Source organism: Balaenoptera acutorostrata, chromosome 15 (genome assembly GCF_949987535.1).
Source record: "Balaenoptera acutorostrata chromosome 15, mBalAcu1.1, whole genome shotgun sequence".
NCBI lineage: Eukaryota > Metazoa > Chordata > Mammalia > Artiodactyla > Balaenopteridae > Balaenoptera > Balaenoptera acutorostrata.
In genome coordinates, this window is record NC_080078.1 from 15327806 (window position 1) to 15352215 (window position 24410).

The 24410-nt window shown below is 42.1% G+C and overlaps 1 pseudogene; it reads left to right on the forward strand.

The window, feature by feature from the left end:
- Positions 1 to 11964: 11964 nt before the first annotated feature.
- On the forward strand, positions 11965 to 12038 carry LOC114238466 (small nucleolar RNA U3; annotated as a pseudogene).
- The last annotated feature ends 12372 nt before the right edge of the window (positions 12039 to 24410 follow it).

The window sequence follows — 24410 nt, forward strand, 5'->3', positions numbered from 1 at the left end:
GTTGTAATTGATGACTCAGAGGCAGAGAACCTAAAACAAGGAAACAGGACCAGGATGCAGAGATTTAGAAGGAGGTCATCAGCAGGCAAAGGGCACATCAAATACCCTGAAAAATTAATAGAGTGACTGGCCCAGAGCCAACCCTGGCTAAGCTATTGAACTTCAAGGAAAGAGAAAGCATTCCACAGGACTTCGGGCAGGAAAGCATGACCTACATCTGAGAAGAAACTTCCGCTAACCTCAGAACTTTCCATAGCCTCTACCAGCTCAAAGGAAGGGCTGGAAAAAAGAAATGAATCAACAATATTCCATCCAAAATGATGTCATCCCAAGTGTAAAAGCTTTAAGCAGAAACTCTCAAACATGTACCAATTTTGGAAATAAATATGAGCTACAATGGACACTGTAGTTTAAAAAGAATCACCGTATTTTTTATGATCTTTTTTTCACAACCTTAATGAATCTCAAAGAAACAAATATCACTTGTACATAAGCATTTCTCTGAAGTTCAGAAAATCTTTCATCTTACTTTAGTTTCATTAGCTCCCAAGGAAAATTAAAGTTCACATTTGTATTTCAACTAAAATACATACATAACATGTAAAGTTATTTTTAATGCATTCATTTATCCAACTACCTATTAAACTACCTATTTGCACAGAAAGAGGTATGAAATGATTATCACCTAGTGTTAAAAATATAGTTATTTCCTGGTGGTAGGAAATTTTATGATTTGTTACTTTCTTCTTTGTGCTTTTGTATATGACTTGAATTTTACATAATCTCAAATTATTTTTACAAAAACAATAGTCGTTTTAAAAATTCTTAAATTAAGCAGTCATTAAGAATGTGCTACAGGAAATATTTAGTCAACCCCTATTATGTATTAGATATTTTGCACATACTGGATCATCTAATCCACATATAACTAACTCATCAAGGGAGGAATTATCATCTTCATTTTCCAAAAGAGGAAACTGAGGCTCACAGGTATTTGTTAATTTTCTAGAGTCACACAGCTAGGAAGGGCAGAGTCAGAACTTTGCCCAAAGCCAAAGCCAAAGCCAGTGTCCCCCTTAGCAGCCTGCCTCCTCCTGGTTTTATCAAGTTCAACCACCACCTCCACCCCCACTGTGTGCACGTGAGTGCTCGCACACACACATTTCTGCAATACTCCACCTGCCCAGGCCAGGAAACTGTTATGACAAGCCAAACGCAATACTCATATCCTGGCCAAAGCTGTTATTCAATAGCTCTATGATTGGGGAAATAGCTGGTGACTTCACCCTGACAAGGGTCATACTTAGGTCTCAAAAGAAGTCATCATCACAGAGCCTCCTGACCTCTGTGAAAGGGTCTGATGTTCAGATATATATCTAGCCCTTTGAGATGCTCTGCTGGAAGGTGGTTGAAGTACAAAGTACTATTGACTCGTCACCTCTGTCCACTTTCATTAGCAATGATACTTTGTACTTCTTTAGTGTTTGTTACAAAGGTTGTTTCAAAAGCCTGAGGAAACTTATCAATTTCTGGGTATTCAAATATCTCTTTCACAGTGAACGTTTATATATAGTCACACTATATGGATCAAAAATTCTTAATGATAGATGAAAAGCAAATGGCAATAAAAGTGTCACCCACGTTTCCCAGGCCATACTAACACGAGCCTGGAGATGAAAAATGAGTCCACCGTCATAGTTGTAAGAGAATGTCATGGTTTTGGTCCTACCCCACCTGCTCTCTGGGAACTCCATCTCATAAAATCTTGAGTTGCCCAGGGTGTGTGTGACATGTGTTCTTGGCTACCCCATCGGATCTTCCTCTGATGTGGCATGCTCTTAATCATGCCTCCCAGCATCGTGAGGGCCACGTGTAGCAATGACTGCCAGGGCCATGGTCCACTTGAGGTCCCATCGGTGCCACAGGACCCACACAAATCTGACCCTACTTCCACGTGTCCCTCTACAATCTTGTTTCCACAAGACAGAGAGTGGTGGATGTAAAACATGAATCAAGCCATATAATTCCCTGGCTCCAAACCCTACAGTGGGGTCCCACCACACACCCTGATGGCTCACCATGGCCTGGGAGACCCTGCAGCGTCTGGCCCCATCTGCCTCTCTCTAGCAGCATTTCTCTCTGGGCTGTGGGCTGGAAGATGATGAGAGGAACAGTCTGAGAAGGCAACTCAGAACCACTTTCGCTTGATCCCGGCCCATCACTCTTGAACCAGACATGTGTGCCTTGGTGCTCTTTCCTCCTGATGAGTCCCCTATAAACAGACCCTGACAGCCTCGCACCAACCTCAGGTGTGCCAAGGGGTGGGTGCCAGGGTGCTTCAGTAGCCTCATCACCTTCAACACCTCCACTAAAGTCACGCCAAAAAAGTCCCTAAATGGGAGTTCCCTGGTGGTCCAGTGGTTAGGACTTGGCACTTTCACTGCTGTGGGCCTGGGTGGCACAGCCAAAAAGTCCCTACAATCTAAGCAAAAAGTGTGTGTTTGGTAGTAAGACAAATCAGGTAGCTGCAGCTCCCTCCAAACCCAACTACCCCAACCAGATTTCTGCCTCTACGTCTTCTGAGGTGGAGATTCTGGAGCTGCCACTAATGAAAATGCTATGGTAAAAATATGAAAAAAGGAGCCACAGGATCTCGGGCAGAAGTCTCCAACTTCAGCTGGAAAAGTAAGAGAAGGTGGCACAGGTGAGAGGTAGTTTTTTAAAAAATTTTTATTGGAGTATAGTTGCTTCACAATGTTGTGTTAGTTCATACTGTACAGCAAAGAGAATCAGCTATACGTATACATATATCCCCTAGAGAGGTAGTTTTTAAGCCAAGTTTTTGTTTGTTTGTTTGTTTTGATGTGGACCATTTTTAAAGTCTTAATTGAATTTGTTACAATATTGCTTCTGTTTTATGTTTTGTTTTTTGGCCCTGAGGCATGTGGGCTCTTAACTCCCCGACCAGGGATCGAACCCACACCTGCTGCATTGGAAGGTGAAGTCTTAACCACTGGACCACCAGGGAAGTCCCTAAGCCAAGTTTTATTGTCAAATAAAAGATATCATGTAGGCTTGGTATGCCAAGCTAAGCAGTTCATTTGTCCAATTAATAAGTGGTATTCAAAATGGGCAAATACTCCCCCAGGAGATTTCAAGAATAGCTATTGAGATGTGGAAAGAAAATATCAGAACTTCTACTCATATTTATTTTTACTTTGCACATTTTCATTCCTTTTTTGTATATATTTTATCATATTTATAATTTTACCCACTGGAATGTATTTTTAAATTTTTTATTGAATTATAGTTGATTTACAATGTTTCAGGTATACAGCAAAACGATTTATTTATATATATATATATATATATATATATATATATATATATAAAACCGTGTGTGTGTGTGTGTGTGTGTATATATATATATATATATATATATATATACTCTCTTTCGGATTCCTTTCCATTACAGGTTATTCCAAGATATTGACTATAGTTCCCTGTGCTCTACAATAGGTCCTTGTTGTTTATCTATTTCATATATAGTAGTGTCTATCTGTTAATCCCAAATTCCCAATTTATCCTTCCCCCCATATTCATAATTTTAAGTAGAGCAGAACATATATATAACTTAATGTACACAGATTGTGGTTGCATGCTCAAAAACGTTTCACTGATGCGATGTAGGAACAAAGTTTGGAGACCACTGTTATAAGCACCGGGAACCCATTTGAAGAACTTAAGCTGGGGAACAACAGGATCCGATTTTATTTTAGTAAAATCACTCTGTCTGAAGTGTGGAGAGTGAATTAATAGAGGTGAAAATACAGGCAGAGGCTGTAGGCTAGGAGCTACTCAAACCCTGCAAGCAAGGTTTGAACAGAAGCAGTGGGAGTGGGCATGGAGAGGGGGTATGGGTGGGGGGCAGAGGGAAGGAGGGATGAGAAATATTCAGCAGACAGAATCCACTTGACCTGGTGGTCAACATATGGGACAGCAGGGGAAAGAGAAATTTCAACTGACTCTCGGGTCAACTGAATCACTGAGTGGAAACAGCATCCAGGATAAGGAAGCTACCTGTGAAGCAAGAGCTGGGTACTGGAGAAGCTGCTCACGTCACAGGAGTCTGCCAACAGGAGCACATCAGAAGCAGGAAGGAAAACTTCTTCCTCTTGCAATGTCTCCTCAGTACCTCTGCTGACAAAGCTGGACATCATACTAGCTGGCATAGAAAACATATTTAAAGGACCCATCTTTAATTTTGCAGAGCAGGCAATGAAGGATAGATGTGGATCTGAGAAGCAATAAATTAATAACTGGATAATCCACCCCTTTGGCTTCTCAGCTTCCGTGAGAAATCATCACTTTCATCTGGATCCAAACATACGTTCCCATTCCAAGTTTTAGAATCCCATTCTTTACCAATTCATGCCCTAACTTTCACATGAGAAACGGGGTGAGACTGTGAGCTCAACTCTTGCTGTAATTCAACAACCCACATACTTAAATTTGTGTTTGATTTTCAACAATATTAGCCCTGTTGATACAAGAAATAAGAGATTCTTGTATAAGAATAAGAGGGCTATCATGGCAATTTCAGGTTCTTAAACCATGACTTAAGCTGAGAGTTAAAGACTTGAGCTTGTGGTTCTTCTCTCTGTAAGTGCTTAAGTACACTCACAAGAATCCGTCTCATACCACAGTCTTCAAAGTCATCATTACTGTTGTAACTGTCAAGTGCAGCAGCCACTTAGCCTCCAAGGTATGTGCTTCAGTTGGCATTTCATCACAATAAACAACAAATAGCTTGATTAATTGCAACCTCACTTCATGTGATAAATTACCAGCATCCCATTTTCCATTGACAAGGAGCTCAGCACTGTACTCAAAGCCAAAGCCATGACCAAACCTATCCCCAAATCCCATCTTTGCAAGTCTGTCTCCTGGTACCACTGCTTGTACCAATCCTGTATCTGTCAGGATCCAATCAGGAGACATAAACCGCACAAAAATTAAGCAAATAAAGAATTATTGTAACAGAGGATCAGAGGAACTAAGGACTGGCTAGTAAGAAGTAAAGAGAACTCTAAAGAATATAAGAATGCAGATGTAAAGAGTAGCTATTATCCCTAAGGAAGGATCCCCCCGCCCCTCAGGGCTGAGATCCAGACCACATTGGTGGGGAGGCGGGGCGGGAACAGTCCTGAGTAATTGGATGGTAGAGTTGTGGTGGGTGGGGTGTGCTAGAAATCCGCCTCCTGGAACTTGCTGGAAATCTACTTTTCGGGGTGCTAGATTAAGCGGTTAATGAAGGCATGTCTCACTGGAGGCAGTCCATTATAAAATCACCCAAGGGGTGTGCTGCGGAAAGCTGCTGGCCGTTAGGTGCTGCTAACCACCGCGCACCGCAGGTGCCTGGGAATAGTACACCTGAACCAGAAAGAAAAGCCCGTGTCCCTGAAATGGATCTCTAGCGCCCTCTACTGACAATACTTAATATTGCATCAGCTCACAAGGAAACACTTAAAGGACCCATCTCCACGTTTGCAAAGCAGACCATGAAGGGTGGATTTGGAGCTAAGAGGCATCAACTGGTAACTGGTACATGATACATCATTTCCACCTGCCAAAGAAAGAAGGGATGAAAGAAGAAAGGGAGGGTGGAAGGAAGGAAAAGAAAGCCGGCCCTTTCAGGTTTGCAGAGCCAGTCTGAGGACAGGACAAAGACCCCATAACCACATAGGTTGGGGCCACTGTAACTTGATGACTGCCACCCTCCACTGGACCCCTGATACTTCCAAGGAGTTGTTTGCATGTTTGCCAGCTTTTTATCTCCCATGTTTTCCAGATGCTTCTCTGCGCTCTTCATCTGGCCCTCACTTGCCATCAGTGACCCCATCTCTTATTTCACAAAAACTTGGAAGCCATCAGACAGAAACTCTCTCAACTTTTTGCCCCTAAATCTACATATTATCCTGTATTCTGCCTTTCCTCCTTCCCTCATGTTATAAAGAAAGTGCTAATCCCCCATCTGGGGGGTTTTCTCTCTTCCTGCTTTCTCTGGAACCTCACATCAATTTTCTTCCTACTTTCCTGTATCTTTAACCTGTCCCTCTTTTTTAGTTCCTTCTCATTAGCATTTAAACTACTCATGTTTCTTCCATTTCGAAAAGCCCTCCCTAAACTCAGTGTGTTTACCTGCGGCTACCCCTCTATTTCTTCCACTTCATAGCGAAATTTCTTCAGGGAATTGTCTGTGCTCAGTGTGTCCACTTTCTCCCTCCCCATTCCCTCCTCAACCCGCTCAATAGATTCTCACCAACAACCTCCATGGGCCCGAAGCCATAAGACCCTTTCTAGAATTTACCTTGCTCTTCCCCTCAGTAATAATCAACACTGTTGACCACACCCGCCTCCATACATGTCATTCTTCTGGTTTCCATTATGTTTCTTCAATCCTCTCCTATCTCTAGGCCCTCTTGGTTTCTTTCTGCATTTGTTGACTTACATTCTACTATATGAAGAAGAGTGTCTCTTCCCCATTTATTTGTTCATTTTTTTAGATCCGTGTGGACTCACGAATTTCTGTATTTTTTAAATTGGTTTTAACCAATTATTATCCTTATTTACTTTTGTGGTCAAATTATCTCAGATTTGGCAAGTGAGAGCCTTCAAATCACCTTCTGTGTCTTTTGACACGTTCCCATCATTATTTGAACACTTCTTCCACAGCAAAAATTTCCAGGTCCGTCTTATACATTCCCAAGCCTTGACTGAAATTAGTCATTTCTCAAGGAGCCTTGGTTTCTTTTGCTATCAGGAGTCACAGCTCCCAGGCTCTTTCAGTGGATGGAACAGGGAATAAATATATGTATACCCCCCACATACACTTTTATATCTCTAGTTATAGCTATACCTTTCTACATTATAAAGCATGAATTTACACCAACAGTTGCAATTCCAAGCCAACAACACAGGGCCCATTCTCATTTCCCCTTTCCACCATATTTCTTCCTCTCTTCTCCAACAGTGAGAAACTTGGCTCCCAGTATCTCAATATATATTCAGAATCCGTCTCCATGTGCTCAATCCTCTCTATGTCGCCAATTAGTGGACCCTGGTGGGCTGTCCCTGCCGCCCCATTTCTTTGCTGTCCTCGGACAGGCCACCAGGACCACCTCATCTGGGCTCGTCAAGCCTAATTTTGGACTGAATTAGAATGGAATAATGAAAAGGAGGAAGGGGAAGGAAGCAAAGAAGGGAGTGAGGAAGAAAGGAAACAAGGGAAGAAAAGGAGAGGAAGGAAGGAAGGGAAAGGAAGCTGGCCCCTCCAGTTATAGGAGGCTGAGTCTGCCTTTCCAGCCCCTCCAATGTTTGTGCTCCTTACCCTGTGACTTCTTGACTTTCACTCTGCACCCTCTTCCTGGGTGAAACCATCCCCTCCCATGGCTTTCATCTAGTTGATGATCACACCAAAATAGGCATCTTCATCCTAGACTCTTCTTCTGGGTCTCTGACTTCCATACTGATGTGCCTACCAGAATCCACACTAGGATGGCCACAAGCATCCCAAATTTAACACGTCCTAAAAGCATCTTATTACAACCACCGCCCCCCCCACCCCTGCCGCCACAACGTGACCCTATTTCTGCATTTCTGTCTCTGTGAAAAGCACAAGCAGAAGCACCTGTTGCCCAAACAGAAACCCAGGCATTCCCTTTAATTCCATTCACCACCCCTGATGATTCTGTCTCCTCAGCATCTCCTACATCCATCCATCCATCCTCTCCATTTCTGCTGCCTCTCCCCTGGGCCCCTCCAGCTCTCCCACTGAGCTGTCCGCTCCTATCAGTGCCTTCTCTGCACAGCAGCCTGAGTGATGCCTCTACCCCATGAATCTGACCGTGTCGCTCCCCCATTTAAATACCTTGCCTTTGGGATAAAGTCCAAACTCCTTAACGGTCCCTGCTCTGTCCTACCTCGCAGCATCACTGTTTTCCCCTCTCCATTTTACCCGCTGTCTAGCCCGCCTGAATCTCTTCTGCCCCCCAAATCCCTCATGCTCTCTCTTCAGGGAGCCTCTGGAGTGTGTTATCCCCTCTGCTCGGAACATTCTTCTTAAACCCCTACTCTCAACTGGCCTTGCTTCTGCTCCTGCTCATCTGACGCTTGTCAGCTTTGACATCACCTCCTCCTGGAAGCCCACTCCGATTTGCCAAACCTAGGTGAGGTGCTCCCCCCATGAATGAATGGAGATTAGGGAGCACGAGTTATTCATGCTTAATTTCCCAATGCTGAGCTCAGCACTTGGTCTTGTTAGTATAGTGACAAAATTGTCACTGTGGGAGGCAAAATAATGCCCCCCACCCAAGACATCCTTGTCCTAGTCCCCATGTAACTATATTATGTTACAAAGGAAGGGCGAATTAAGGGTGCAGATGGAATTAAGGTTGCTAATCAGCTGACCTTAAAAGAAGATTACTTTGGTGGAAAATCTTGTCTAGGTGGGCCAGGTGTAATTACAAGGATCCTTTAAATGCAGAAGAGAGAGGCAGAACCAGAGGGATGGCATCATGAGAGAAACTCGACCAGCCATTGCTGGCTTTAAAGACAGGCCACATGGACTTCCCTGGTGGCGCTCTGGTTAAGGATCCGTCTGCCAATGCAGGGGACTTGGGTTCGAGCCCTGGTCTGGGAAGATCCCACATGCTGTGGAAGCAACTAAGCCCGTGTGCCACAACTACTGAGCCTGCGCTCTAGAGCCTGCGCACCACAACTACTGAGCCCACATGCTGCAACTACTGAAGCCCGTGCATCTAGAGCCCGTGCTCCGCAACAAGACAAGCCACTGCAATGAGAAGCCCGTGCACCGCAACAAACAGTAGCCCCCGCTCATTGCAAATAGAGAAAGCCCGCGCAGCAACGAAGACCCAGTGCAGCCAAAAACAAATTAAATAAATAAATTAAAAAAAAAAAAAGGTCCCAAGAATCAAAGTGTTTCATGGCCACCTGATGTGCTGTGTTTTGTGTCCTGCTGGAGACCTATAACCCAGCCGCTGCCTGATGCTGGGCTCCATGCACCTCCATATCAGAGCTGATAGGCTCTCTTCACCACGACCAAGCATTCCCAGAGTGCACCGGTCTATATATTATAAGCCATTAATACTGTATTTCAAACTAAGTGCTTGTTGCTATAAAGGCCCAGTAAGCACATTTACAATTTTTCCGTTTTTGCAAATTCTGAAGAAACCAAGAACACAACTCAAAACTGTGTTTTATTTTGTTTTCCTTTATGACAAGCTACTCTTAAAAATAAAAATTGATACCTCTGCATTAGTGTTCCTTTATGGTTTATTAGACAGTATTACCCCATATATCAGTTTATTTGGTGCTTGGAACAACTTGCAAATTATGATTATCCCCGTTTTTCAGGTGAGAAGTCAGAGGTTCAAAGAGGTTTTGTAATTTGCCCAAGGTCACACAGCTAATAAATGGCAAAGCCAAGACTAAAATCCAGGTCTTTGGGTAGAAAATACTACTCTCTCTACGTTGGAAAGAACCTTAGTGATATTTATGTATTTATTTATTTATTGGCTGAGTTGGGTCTTCCTTGCTGTGCACTGGCTTTCTCTAGTCACGGCGAGCGGGGACTACTCTTCGTTGCAGTGCGAGGGCTTCTCATTGCGGTGGCTTCTCTTGTTGTGGAGCACGGGCTCTACAAGTGCAGGCTTCAGTAGTTGTGGCATGCAGGCTTCAGCAGTTGTGGCTCGCTGGCTCTAGAGTGCAGGCTCAGTAGCTGTGGCACACGGGCCTAGTTGCTCCTCGGCATGTGGGATCCTCCGGACCAGGGCTCGAACCCGTGTCCCCTGCGTTGGCAGGCGGATTCTTAACCACTGCGCCACCAGGGAAGCCCCTTAGTGATATTTAACTCTGAGCCCAAATGAGAAACTGTAGCTCAAAGAAACTAAATGGCCTTCCCCAGGTCATCTGTCTGGCAGGCTCGTTTACAGCAAAGACAAAGCTTTCAGTCTCCACTCTTCACCCTCTACCCTAAGGATCTGCCATGTTCAAAATCACCCATATACCCAGAGGTATAGAAAGGACTTGAATTATTAATCATTTAGTGATTAGGTTGAATAACCTGAGAGATATGGGTCACATTCTCTTATCACAAACCTCCAAGGGACTCTCCAAACATCTCAGTTCTACTAAAATATTGTACTAAATATGCTTTTAAAAAGTGGGCTGAGGGACTTCCCTGGTGGTACAGTGGCTAAGACCCCGCACTCCCAATGCAGGGGGCCTGGGTTCGATCCCTGCTCAGGGAACTAGATCCCACATGCCGCAACTAAGAGTTCACATGCCACAACGAAGATCCTGCACGCGGCAATGAAGATCCCACGTGCCGCAACTAAGACCTGGTGCAGCCGAAAAAAAAAAAAAATATATATATATATATATATAAAAAATGTGTGCTGAAATCATCTTGGGACTGTACTGTGATATTCCCATGATGCTCAAATAGTATGCATTTTTCTGGGTTTTGGACAATGAAATTGATGTTACAGGGATTTTGTGACCGCTCTGCCTGATGCCAACAATAGATATGGTCTGTGAGAGTAAAATCTATGGATGTTCAGAAGAGGAGAGACTTAAATCAACTTCTTTGATAGAAGTACAGTGAGGGACTTCCCTGGTGGCGCAGTGCTTAAGAATCCGCCTGCCGATGCAGTGGACACAGGTTCCAGCCTTGGTCAGGGAAGATCCCACATGCCGCAGAGCAACTAAGCCCATGTGCTACAGCTACTGAGCCTGCACTCTAGAGCCCGCGAGCCACAACTGCTGAAGCCCACGTGCCGAGAGCCCGTGTTCTCAACAAGAGAAACCACCGCAATGACAAGCCCGCACACCGCAAGGAAGAGTAGCCCTGTTCACCGCAACTAGAGAAAGCCCGTGCACAGCAACAAAGACCAAATGCAGGCAAAAATAAATAAATAAATTTTAAAAAATAAATTAAAATAAACACTATGTATCAATAAATGCAGCCAAAATTCGGTTAACTCTCTTCACTGTTTAAAAAAATAAATAAACAAATAAATAAATAAATAAAATGGCATCTTCTTTAATAACAACACCCAGAATGTTCCAGACTAAAAAAGCTCTAATTTCACATTTGCTCAAGCACTGATTTGATGTAGCCAATGTGACTCCAATCTTGGATAAAGTGTGCAAACAACATAATTTTATTTCCTCATTTATCAAAACTGATTAGGGAAAAATTAATTAATGAGGGAACCAATAAGATGTTACAAGCTGCTCAAAGAATTCCCAAAACCGCATGTATACAATACTATCAAGAATGATAAAGATGTGGAATCTAAAATATGACACACATGAACTTATCTACGAAACAGAAACAGACTCCCAGACATAGAAAACAGACTGTAGTTGCCAAGGGGGAGGGGGAGTGGGGGAAGGATGGAGTAGGAGTTTGGGATTAGCAGAAGCAAACTATTACATATAGAATGGATAAACAACAAGGTCCTACTGTATAGCACAGGGAACTATACTCATTATCCTGTGGTAAACCATAATGGAAAAGAATATGAAAAAATAATGTATATATATGTATAACCAAATCACTTTGTTGTACAGCAGAAATTAACATAATATTGTATATCAAGTATACTTCAATAAAATAAAATTTTTTAAAAGAATGATAAAGTAAGTTTGATTAACAGATGAAAAACAACAACAACAACAACAGGCACCAACTGTGCAGGAGTCTCTCCTAATCCTTAGTAACAAAAACCTGATTGTACAGTTGGGGTGTTATAAGGGCTGTATAGTCAAAGAGGGACTGGTCTGACTTGAGATTTCTTTAATCTAGCTTCCCATTCTTGGTAGGATTGGGAAAGGCAGTACTATTTTTAAAAATCATTTAAGAGTTCCACAAAAATAAAGACTATACTTTCAGGGATCATTTCTATAGTTTGTTACTAGAGAAGTCTCGAAAACCATAACTCAAAAAGAGTCGTGTACCACAATGTTCATTGCAGCTCTATTCACAATAGCCAGGCCATGGAAGCAACCTAAGTGTCCATCATCGGATGAATGGATAAAGAAGATATGGCACATATATACAATGGAATATTACTCAGCCATAAAAAGAAATGAAATTGAGTTATTTGTAGTGAGGTGGATGGACCTAGAGTCTGTCATACAGAGTGAAGTAAGTCAGAAAGAGAAAAACAAATACTGTATGCTAACACATATATATGGAATCTAAAAAAAAAAAAAAAAGGTCATGAAGAACCTAGGGGCAAGACAGGAATAAAGACGCAGACCTACTAGAGAATGGACTTGAGGACACGGGGAGGGGGAAGGGTAAGCTGGGACAAAGTGAGGGAGTGGCATGGACATATATACACTACCAAGTGTAAAATAGATAGCTAGTGGGAAGCAGCCGCATAGCACAGGGAGATCAGCTTGGTGCTTTGTGACCACCTAGAGGGGTGGGGTAGGGAGGGTGGGAGGGAGGGAGACGCAAGAGGGAAGAGATACGGGGATATATGTATATGTATAACTGATTCACATTGTTATAAAGCATAAACTAACACACCATTGTAAAGCAATTATACTCCAATAAAGATGTTAAAAAAAAAAAAGTCTGTGAGGAAGTAGAGGTGAGCTACAACCTTGGGTAAGAGTCTCACTGTTCTATGTATATAAAGAAGTTAGAATGATAATGAACTACAGTGTAGTACATTAATTATAGCTATCTAAGGTATTCTGATATTAAAAATAAAATATTTTCATTTTAATAAAAGAATATTGAAGGTTATAAAAAAAAAAAGAATTCCACAAAAATAAAACTCAACCTTGACACCCCATATCCAGTCTGTCAGGAAATCCCGTTGATGATCTTCAAAATGTATTCAGGATCTGACCACTTCTCACCACTGCTATGACCCTGGTCAGAGCCACTATCATCTCCCACCCACATGTTGCTATAGCTTGGTCTCCCTGCTTCTACCCAAATCTTCCTGGAGTTTTCTCAACTCAGAGCAGCCAGAGGGTCCTTTTAAATCAGGAGACAGATTGTGTCACCTCTCTGCTCAGAACCCTTTCCTGATTTCCATATCAGTCAGAGTAAAAGCCAAATCCTGGCAATGACCTCCAAGGGCTCACATGATCTGCACGGACCCCAGCTTGTCAACTCTCTGGCCTCTTCCCCCACTTCTCTCTCCCTCACTCTCTCTGCTCCACTGGCCTCCTTCCTAAGCCTCAGACACACCAGACAGTTCCCTCTTAGGGCCTTCATTCTGTTCCTTTTACCTGAAATGCTCTTTCCCCAGGTAGACCATTAGCCAGCTCCTTCACTTCCTTCAAGACTTTGCTTAATTTTTACTTTAACGAGGCCAACCCTGACCACTCTACTTAATACTGCTGTCTATGCCCACCCCCACTATTAATTTCCAATTGCTGCTGTAACAAATCACCATAAACTTAGTGGCTTGAAACAACACAAGTTTATTATCTTACAGTTTTGGAGTAACAACCAAATCTGCCTTTTGGAGAGAGAACTTTGGAGGGCAGCATGGATGATGGATTGGATGGGGAGACAAAAAAGAAGAAAGGAGGGAGGGAGAGGAACAGAGAGGAAGGGAGGAAATTAGATCATTTCTGTTTACAGTTGACCCTTGAACAACACTGGGGTTAGGGGCACCCAACTGCCCAGTGAAAAATCCTCCAATAACTTTATAGTCAGCCCTTGGCCCTCTGTGGTTCTGCATCTGGATTCAACCAATTGCTCATCCTGTACTACTGTATATATTTATGCAGTGGGGAAAAAAATCCACATATAAGTGGACTTGTGCAGTTCAAACCCATGTTGTTCAAGGGTCAACTGTACTAAGATTTTTCTGTTATGTTTTGTTTTTTGGGTTTTGTTGTTGTTGTACTAAGATTTAAATAATTGTCACACACAGGACTTGACAATTTCAGTTGCCATAACCCAGACGGTAACAGTGGGCTTGAAGAGAAAGCATCCAGAGATTCTTAGAAGGTAGAATCAATAAGGTTTGTGATGACTGGTTTGATATGGATGGTGAAAGACTACGAGGTCTTGAGAAAAAGGGAATCCGTTTTTGTGGGTGCGTATAGTGAGTCTGGCTGGAGAGCTGTTGTCTTGGAGATACAAGACATCTATCTGGATAGGAGTAGAAGGCATCTGGGGAAGAGTCTGGTGCTAAAGAGACAGATTTTGAAGCAGATAGGGAAGGAGCAATTGAAGTTATGTCAGGGGATAATAAAGCAAAAAAAATAAAGCGGTGGGGGAACTGATTCCAGAACACTGAATATCACCTTCCTAGGGTGGACACTGGAGGAGATGTTAGAGCTGAGGGGGTGTCCCTCCCACGCCCAGCATGCAGGAGCCATGTTGCCTCCTCAGTCTTTCTTCCTAGATGGTGAAGCCCAGAGTAGAGCAGAAGACACCGTGAAGAAAAAGAAGGAACACACAGACAGCTGTTAAGTTCTTAAAAGTTTTAAATGGTGTGTGAAAAGTTAACAACATTCAAAGGCTTATGGGGAAAATTTAGACAGGAAAATGTTACCAGGAAATGTGAGATAGTTTCATTTTTTAATGATGTAAAGAGCTCATAGCAAATGTGAGAAGGAATCTAAAAGCCTACAGGGACTGGTTAGAAAACTGTAATCCATCCATATAATGACACACGACATGACCACGAAAAAGATTAAGGTAGATCAGTAGATATAAGCATAGGTGCCCATGATGTATTAAAGTGGAAAGTATGAAGTGACCTCCCTCCCACTACCCACCCCAAACTTTATTTTTTTAAATGTCCCTCTTTTTTTTTTTAATTTTATTTATTTACTTTTGGCTGCGTTGGGTTTTCATCGCTGTAGGTGGGCTTTCTCTAGTTGCGGTGAGCGGGGGCTACTCTTCGTTGAGGTGCACAGGCTTCTCATTGCAGTGGCTTCTCTTGCTGCAGAGCACTGGCTCTAGGAGCACGGGCTTCAGTAGTTGTGGCGCACGGGCTTAGTTGCTCTGCGGCATGTGGGATCTTCCTGGACCAGGGCTCAAACCCATGTCCCCTGCATTGGCAGGTGTATTCTTAACCACTGCGCTACCAGGGAAGCCCCCAAATTGTTAACAGTAATTATCTTTTAAAGTAAGAGTGTGGAGCTAAGGAGTAGAGGACAATTCTCACATCTTTATTTAAAAATAAGTATTGGGACTTCCCTGGTGGCACAGTGGTTAAGAATCCGCCTGCCAATGCAGGGGACACGGGTTCAAGCCCTGGTCCAGGAAGATCCCACATGCCGCGGAGCAACTAAGCCCGTGAGCCACAATTGCTGAGCCTGTGCTTTAGGGGCCGCAAGCCACAACTACTGAGCCCACGTGCTGCAACTACTGAAGCCCGCGCACCTAGAACCCCTGCTCCGCAACAAGAGAAGCCACCACAAAGCGAAGCCCGCGCTCCGCAGGGAAGAATAGCCCCCAATCGCCGCAACTAGAGAAAGCCCGCGCACAGCAATGAAGACCCAACGCAGCCAAAAATAAATTAAAAAAATAAAAATTTAAATAAAAGAAAAACTGACTTCTAAAAAAATAATAATAAAATAAAATACATTTTTAAAAGAAGAAAATTGGACAAAGACTTGAATGGCAGAAATATGTGGGCTGGGTTAGTGGTTCAGACTTGAGCAATGCACTTACATCTTGTAAAGGAAAAATTATGAGCCTCAAATGTTGACCTATATTATTTTTATTATGATGCTACTTAAATATGTACAAACAGAAAAGCAGATATAAATGCCTTATTCTAGGGCTTCCCTGGTGGTGCAGTGGTTGAGCGTCTGCCTGCCAATGCAGGGGACACGGGTTCGAGCCCTGGTCTGGGAAGATCCCACATGCCGCGGAGCAACTAGGCCCGTGAGCCACAATTACTGAGCCTGCGCGTCTGGAGCCTGTGCTCCGCAACAAGAGAGGCCGCGATAGTGAGAGGCCCACGCACCGCGATGAAGAGTGGCCCCTGCTCGCCACAACTAGAGAAAGCCCTCGCACAGAAACGAAGACCCAACACAGCCAAAAATAAATAAATAATTTAAAAAAAAATGCCTTATTCTAAAAAATAAAATAAATGTCTTATTCTTATAGCTCCTTGTACAAGGATAAAACCAAAGCAAGTTAGAAAATTAAATGTAATGGTACAGCAATACAAATATAAAATATAGTTTAAAAACAGTAAAATTCAAATGAGCAGCATTCAGTTAATATGATGGATGATGTTTTCTGAAAAGGAAATTCAAATTAAAGCCACAAGGTACCATTTCCTACCCACTAGAATGGCTAACATTGAAAACAATGACAACGCCTACGCTGGTTGGCAAAAGGAAGAAGAGCAACTGAAACATTCACACGTTGCTGGAAAATGTAAGATGGTAAAACACTTTGGAAAATCTGGCAGCTACTCATAAAGCTAAATGTCACCTACCACATGACCCAGCAATTTCACACCTAGATATTTTCTAGAAGAGTAATGAAAATATATGCTCACAAAATATACATGTACAAAGTCTTTTTATGCATACCATTTTTATTCTTAACAGCTAAAGATTGGAAACAACCCAATGACCACAAACAGGTGAATGGAAAAGCCAAGTATGGTATATTCATACAGCAGACTTGTACTCATCAGTAAAAAACAAGAGAATGCCAAAGCCTGATAGTGCAAAACTAGTTCCTGACTGTAACAAATGACTTTTTCTTTCTCATTTGGTGGTTACCAATGCCACATGCATTTATCAAATCAACCAATGAATTTGCAAAACCCAGTGAATGGGAACCCTCTTACACTATTGGTGGGAATGTAAATTGGTACAGCCACTATGGAAAACAGTATGGAGGTTCCTCAAAAAACTAAAAATAGAGTTGCTATATGATCCAGCAATCCCACTCCTGGGAATATATCCCGACAAAACTATAATTCAAAAAGATACATGCACCCTTATGTTCATAGCAGCACTATTTACAATAGCCAAGACATGGAAGCAATCTATTTACTTATTTATTTTTTTTAATTTTGGCTGCCCTGGGTCTTAGTTGCAGCATGCGGACTCTTAGTTGCGGCATGCATGCGGGATCTAGTTCCCCGACCAGGGATTGAACCTGGGCCCCCTGCATTAGAAGCCCGGGGTCTTACCCACTGGACCACCAGGGAAGTCCCAAGACATGGAAGCAATCTAAATGTCCATCGACAGATGAATGGATAAAGAAGATGTGATACATACACATACACACACACACACACACACACACACACACACACACACACATTGGAATAGTACTCAGCCATAAAAAAGAATGAAATATTGACATTTGCAGCAACATGGATGGACCTAGAGATTATCATACTAAGTGAAGTAAGTCAAAAAGAGAAAGGGACTTCCCTGGTGGTCCAGTGGTAAAGAATCGTCTTCCAATGCAGGGGACGCAGGTTCGATCCCTGATCAGGGAATTAAGATCCCACGTGCCACAGGGCAGCTAAGCCCGTGAGCCACAACTACTGAGCTTGCGCACCTCAACAAGAGAGCTCGCGTGCCACAAACTACAGAGCCCACACGCCCTGGAGCCCATACACCACAACTAGAGAGAAGCCTGCACGCCTCAACGAAGACCCGATGCAGCCAAAAAAATAAAAGAAAAGAAATAAATAAAATAAAATAAAATATATTTTAAAAAACAACAAAAAGAGAAAGACAAATACCATATGATATCACTTATATGTGGAATCTAAAAAAATGACACAAATGAACTTATTTATGAAACAGAAACAGATTCATAGACATAGAAAATGGACTTGTGGTTGCCAAGAGAGAGGATGAGGTGGGGGAGGGAATCGCTTTGCGGTACACCAGAAACTAACACAACATTGTAAATCAACTATACTTCAATTAAAATAAATAAATTAATTTTAAAAAATAGCGAATGCACACATAAGCTTTTTCCATGTAAGTTTTACTTAAAATATGTATAAATATAAACATATAAACATTAAGAAGTAATAGTATTTCAGAGTGTCTGAGTGGAGCTAATGAACTGAACGTTTGTGTGACTGTCACTTGAAGACAAGTGGCACTGGCAGCGTGGTTGACCAGCTGAAGGGAAAACAGAGTGCAGAATTGAAAGAAGTTTTCCACTATTTGACAAGGATGGTGACGAACATCAAAAAATTGGAGACTGTAATGAGGCCTCTTGGGCAAAATTCCCTAGAAGCAAAGTTTCAGGATAAATTAATGAAACAAATGGTGATGGAAATAGTACAATTGACTTTCTGGACTTTATGACAATGATGACAAGAAAAATGAAAAACATAAAAAAGAAATTAGAGAAACATTCCTTGTGTTTAATAAGGATGACACTATCTGTGTTGGTGCGACATAACTACATCACATGATAAAACACCTTCAAGAAAAGTTAACACATGAGGAGGTTGATTGATTAATCATGGAAGCACATATTGATAATAATAGTCAAGTAAAAACTGAAGAATTTGTATAAATGATGTCAGCAAAGTGAGACCACTGTAGAGAATATGTTAAAGTTCCTGTGCAAATTATTTGCCTTTTTTTTCTTGTTGTCAAAAGAATATGCATGAGTAGTCATTGGGACTTACGCCTCTGTGTTTTTCTTTTTTTTTTCTTTTAATTTTAATTTTTGGCTGCATTTGGTCTTTGTTGCTGTGCATGGGCTTTCTCTAGTTGTGGCGAGCAGGGGCTACTCTTCATTGTGTTGTGTGGACTTCTCATTTTGGTGGCTTCTCTTGTTGCAGAGCACGGGCTCTAGGAGCACAGGGTTCAGTAGTTGTGGCATGCAGGCTCAGTAGTTGTAGCTCATGGGCCCTAGAGCGCAGGCTCAGTAGTTGTGGTGCACGGGCTTAGTTGCTCCACGGCATGTGGGATCTTTCCGGACCAGGGCTCGAACCTGTGTCCCCTGTATTAGCAGGTGGATTCTTAACCACTGCGCCACCAGGGGAGCCCTATGTTTTTCTTCCTTATCTCACTGTCACTACCCTATACCTTATTTTTTTAAAATACATCAAGTAGCAAGGTGCACATGGCTTGCTAAATTACTTGTTCTCAAATTTTGAGGGTTTAGCATTCCTTTACATTTTAAAATTTTATGAAATCTCTAAGACTTTTTGTTTGTATGAGTTATATATATTAAAAGTTTCCATATTAGAAATTAAGACAGAATTTAAAAATATTTGTTCATTACAAAATAATAACAAAACCATTACAGGGGGGCTTCCCTGGTGGCACAGTGGTTAAGAATCCGCCTGCCAACGAGGGGTACATGGGTTCGAGCCCTGGCCCGGGAAGATCCCACATGCTGTGGAGCAACTAAGCCCATGCGCCACAACTACTGAAACCCACATGCCTAGAGCCCGTGCTCCGCAACAAAAGAAGCCACTGCAATTAGAAGCCCATGCACTGCAATGAGGAGTAGCCCCTGCTCGCTGCAACTAGAGAAAGCCCGCGTGCAGCAACAAACACCCAATGCAGCCAAAGATAAATAAAATAAATAAATTTATTTTTTTAAAAAAAAACCATTACAGGTTGACATATTTTAAAAATAATTATACTTTCCAAAACAAAAAAAGCACATCAGTGAGAAAAGTGGACTCACTTTACATTTTTGCATATCTCTTTAATGTCTGGATTAATAAAAGACAGCTGGATTCTCATATCAACATTCAATCTGTTGTGATATCACACTTCATGTAGCCTCTGGAAAATTCCACTCTACACTAATGAGAGAACAAGAGTGAGAGGCAGATAATGTCTTTAATAGTGTTGTTAAAATGGTTTTTACCTCATGGGTCCCCTTTGCTCACACTTTGAAAACCACTAACCTGCGTCCTTCAACACATCTAAACTTAGATGGAGTTGGTCAAATACAAGAACACCTAAGTTATGCCTTTTTAAAAATAGTTTTCTTTAGGGACAGTCAGCCTGTTGTTGTATATTTCAGAATTCTGAACTATAGAGAATCCACAACATATACGTAAAGTTGTGCTATTGCAAAGTGGGTTTATTATCCAAGTACTCATACATCATTATTTTTTTACTACTGATCCTATACCAGAAGCTTTGTCTTATATTGATACTTGCTTTTAAAGATTTGTTTGGCTCTTAAAGAAAATCTGCTTGTGGTACTATTTACCTCAAACAAGTTACATATTTGATTTCCAACTTAAAAATTACAATTAGTTTTGTAGGAAACTGACATACTATCTTTCAAAATGACTGTACAATTTTACATTCCCAGCAGCCATGAGAGTTCCTGTTGCTCCACATCCTCACCAATGCTTGGTGTTGTCAGTGCTTTGAAATTCAGCCATTCTAATAGGTGTGTAGTAGTATCTCACTGTTTTAATCTGCAATTCCCTAATGACATATGATGTTGAGCATATTTTCACATGCATATTTGCCATCTGTATATCTTCTTCGGTGAGGTGTTTGTTCAGATCTTTTGTCCACTTTTAGTCAGGAAGTTAGTTTTCTTATTGTTGAGTTTAAAAGAGTTTTTTAATATATTTTTGATACCACTCCTTTATCAAATATGTGTTTTGCAAAGATTTTCTCCCTGTCTGTGACTTGTTTTTTCATTTTGTTAACTGTCCTTCACAGAGCTTAAGTTTTTAATTTATTATTTATTTAATGCATGGTTTTTTAAAGTTATTTTATTTTATTTACTTATTTATTATTTATTTATTAATTTATTTTGGCTGCACCGGGTCTTAGCTGTGGCACATGAACTCTTAGTTGCGGCGTGCGTGCGGTATCTAGTTCCCCAACCAGGGATTGAACCCAGGCCCTCTGCATTGGGAGCACGGAGTCTTATCCACTGGACCACCAGGGAAGTCCAAGTTTTTCATTTCATTTAATTTTATTTTTAAAAATATTTTATTTATTTGTTTGTTTGTTTGTTTGGCTGCACTGGGTCTTAGTTGCAGCATGCAGGATCTTTTATTTTTCTATTTTTTAAATTTTTAAATTTTTTTATTTTTTAAATTGTTATCGGAGTATAGTTGCTTTACAATATTGTGTTAGTTTATACTGTACAGCAAAGTGAATCAGCTATGTGTATACATATATCCCCTCTTTTTTGAATTTCCTTCTCATTTAGGTCACCACAGAGCACCGAGTAAGTTCCCTGTACATGGGATCTTTTAGTGGCGGCATGCATGCCGGATCTAGTTCCCTGACCAGGGATCGAACACAGGTCCCCGTATTGGGAGCATGGAGCCTTTTTTTTTTTTAATTTATCTGTCCATGGCTACCATTTCCCCTAGGAGATGCTATATTCCAGCCTCCCCTGACATTTTATATCCCCCCACAGCTCCTGGCATAAGGCCTTGCAATATGGCAGGCTGCTGAGTCAATGTTGCAGCTCTGACTTCAGATTTCATCAGGGCAGTTTGCATTTCAGAAAGCAAACAGGAGAGGATGGACTCGGCCCGGCAATGGCCAACTTAGCAGTCTGAAGATGTGAGCTGTTCAAAATGTGGTCGATGCCTCTGATTTTCTGAGCCTACCTTTATTCCCAGGGCTCTTTGAATGAAACAAATTCACTTCTCCTTAGGAATCCTCAAAGCACACCGCCACTGAGGGTGGATTTATCTTTCTAGAACTCATATCTTAAATCTCCCTCTTTAAATCCTCTTCCTCTTTAAATTACCTCCCATCCATCTGCAGGGATAGCAAACACAGATCTCAGTGAGGCAGGCAGCCAGCTTCAATGAGGAAAGGAGGCCCATGCAATGTGGGGACCAGTGGGAATTGTGGCAAACTGAAAGGCATACACATTCAAAGGTTCTTAAAACTGTGCTGGTCAAACCAAATGTATGAACAGGAAGCCCAGTTCAATCACCAGCAGCCAATGTGGGGTGTTTGATTTATATTTTATAGCAAAAATTGCTCAGTATAAATTACAGGGCCCTTCAGGTCCAGCCACTCTTACCCATGTTCCTACACTCTGCTTACATGACATACTTTCACACATTCTCCCTGTCATCTTTGCTGGTTCATTCTTTTCCCCCCAACATTTATTGAGCACCTAATATGTACCATGCACTATAATATTAATAGATGCTGAGGAAACAAGGGTGAACAAGAGTTTCAGTCCTCATGGAGCTTGTAGTGTAGTGTCAACGAAAAATTAATCAGTCCATCTAAGAAATGGAAAATTTTATTCAAGCCAAATTGAGGATTATAACCTGAGAACAGCCTCTCAGAAAGCTCCAAGAACTGTTCCACCCATTAGAAGTCAAAGCACAGTTATATAAGTTTTTTTGAGACAAGGAGCTGTACATTAAGTGACGCATTATTGACAGTTTACACAATCCAGATCTGTGAGTGCAAAGTAGTGGGTCATCGTGACCCCTTACAAAATCAGGAAGGAATGTTATCTTTTAAGGAGTTGTCTTGTGGGTGCTAGGAGAATGTTGCTCTTTATGGCTGAGCAGGTATTTCTGCCTATGGGGAGGTTTGGTCGATGCATAATGCAGATACACAATGCACAGTAGAGGGGAGAGAGGAGGCCAAAGGGCAGAGAAAAGTTTTTATGTTTAAATTTTTCTTTTCTTGCTACGAAGTATGAATTTCATGTCATGGTAGTGAGGGGACATACATGTTAACAGACAGTCACCAGACTGTGATAAGCATTATGAGAAAAGTACCGGGTTTGACTGAAATATACACAAGGGCCGCCTAGCCAGATCAGAGAAATATAGGTTTGGGAAGTCTTCTCCGAGGAGTAGATATCTTAGCCGAGGCTAAGGATGAGCTAAGGAAGCAAAGATGAGAGCGAAAGGGTGAAGGTGGTGGTAGGGAGAGGGTTTCCTGGAAGAGGGAACAGTACTAATAAAGGTTCCTAAGGAAACATTCCATGTGGCTGAAGAGTAAGAATACAGGGAGGGGTGGCACAAGATGAAACTGAAAAGGTGAGCAGAGGCCAGATCTTTCCAAACCTTGTGGCCAAATGAGTCAGATTTTGTCCTAGGGGCAATGGGCAGCGACCAACAGTTTTTAATCAAGGACTCACATTTGTCTTTTAGAAGAATCTCTCTGGCTTCATTGTGGAGAAGAGGCTGAACAAGCGGTGGAAGCAAAGAGGATAATTAGAGGGCCCTCACAATAAACCAGCCAGAGACGGTGATGGCCTGGCATGAGATGTGGCAGTGGGGTGGAAAGCATGGACCAGACTTGGGAGATAGAATTGATATAACTCAGAGATTTAGTGATGGTGGGAAGAAAGACAAGAGGAGGTGTTAATAATGAACTTGGAGTGCCCTGATCCCCTCCTCATCCTTTCAGCTTAATTCTCTCAGTCTTCATGGACCCTCTAGGTATCTTCTTACCCACTACCCCCAATACTCTGTCCCACTATTGGTTTAGCACACCATACTGTATAATGGGGAGAGACTGGGCATCCTTCTTCCTTGCTGTGTTGGGCAGAGACCCCGTATCACTCAAGGTCAAATTGGGAGATGGAAGCCACACAGCAATTTGAACAGCGAAATTTTAATACATATAAGTGTTAACTATAATAGGGGATTTGAGTAAAGTGGGATTGGCTCCTAGTCAAAAAGTAAAGAAAACTCTGGAGAATATAGGATTGGCATATATAAGGTGGCATCCATCACCCCCTAAGCTGAGGTGGAGGACGAGGGCTGAGATCCAGACCTTGCTGGAGAGTTACACAGCTGTAGGTAACTGGATGGCACAGAAGTCGCTCAATGCTGGGCCAACTGTGAAACCGAGTGAGGCCCTGTGAGGCTCCCAGGTATAGAGGCCCTTTTGTCCCCTGTTTCTTATAGGCAAGACTCCAGTCTCCATGACCTTCCCTGAGTTCCAAAGGGCAGATTCAAACTGTTGCTAATCAAGGGAGGAGCAGCCAGGAAACCAGCTGAGGCGAGATGAAAGGGACCAGAGAAGCTCATCAAGATGAGGAGACCCACCACCTGAGAAGAGATCAAGGGAGTGCAAGCCTCGAACACACCCTAATCTTGTCTGAGACCCCACCTTTGAACCACTGTTGTAAAACCCCTCATCAAATCCTCCCGGGTTGGGACACATAGTTTTTCCAGGCAGGAGTCCCCCTTTGCCTGGCAAAGTAATAAAGCTATCCTTTTCTACTTTACCCAAAACTCTGTGTCTGAGATTTGGGACTGGTGTACAGAGAAGCTGAGCTTTACACAGCAATGGTAGTTGCTGGAAATTTGCCCTCCAGAACTTGCCAGAAACCTACCTTCTAGGGTGTCAAGGAAAGTCATTCTTGGAGAGGTATCTCAGTGGAGGCACCCTGACACAAA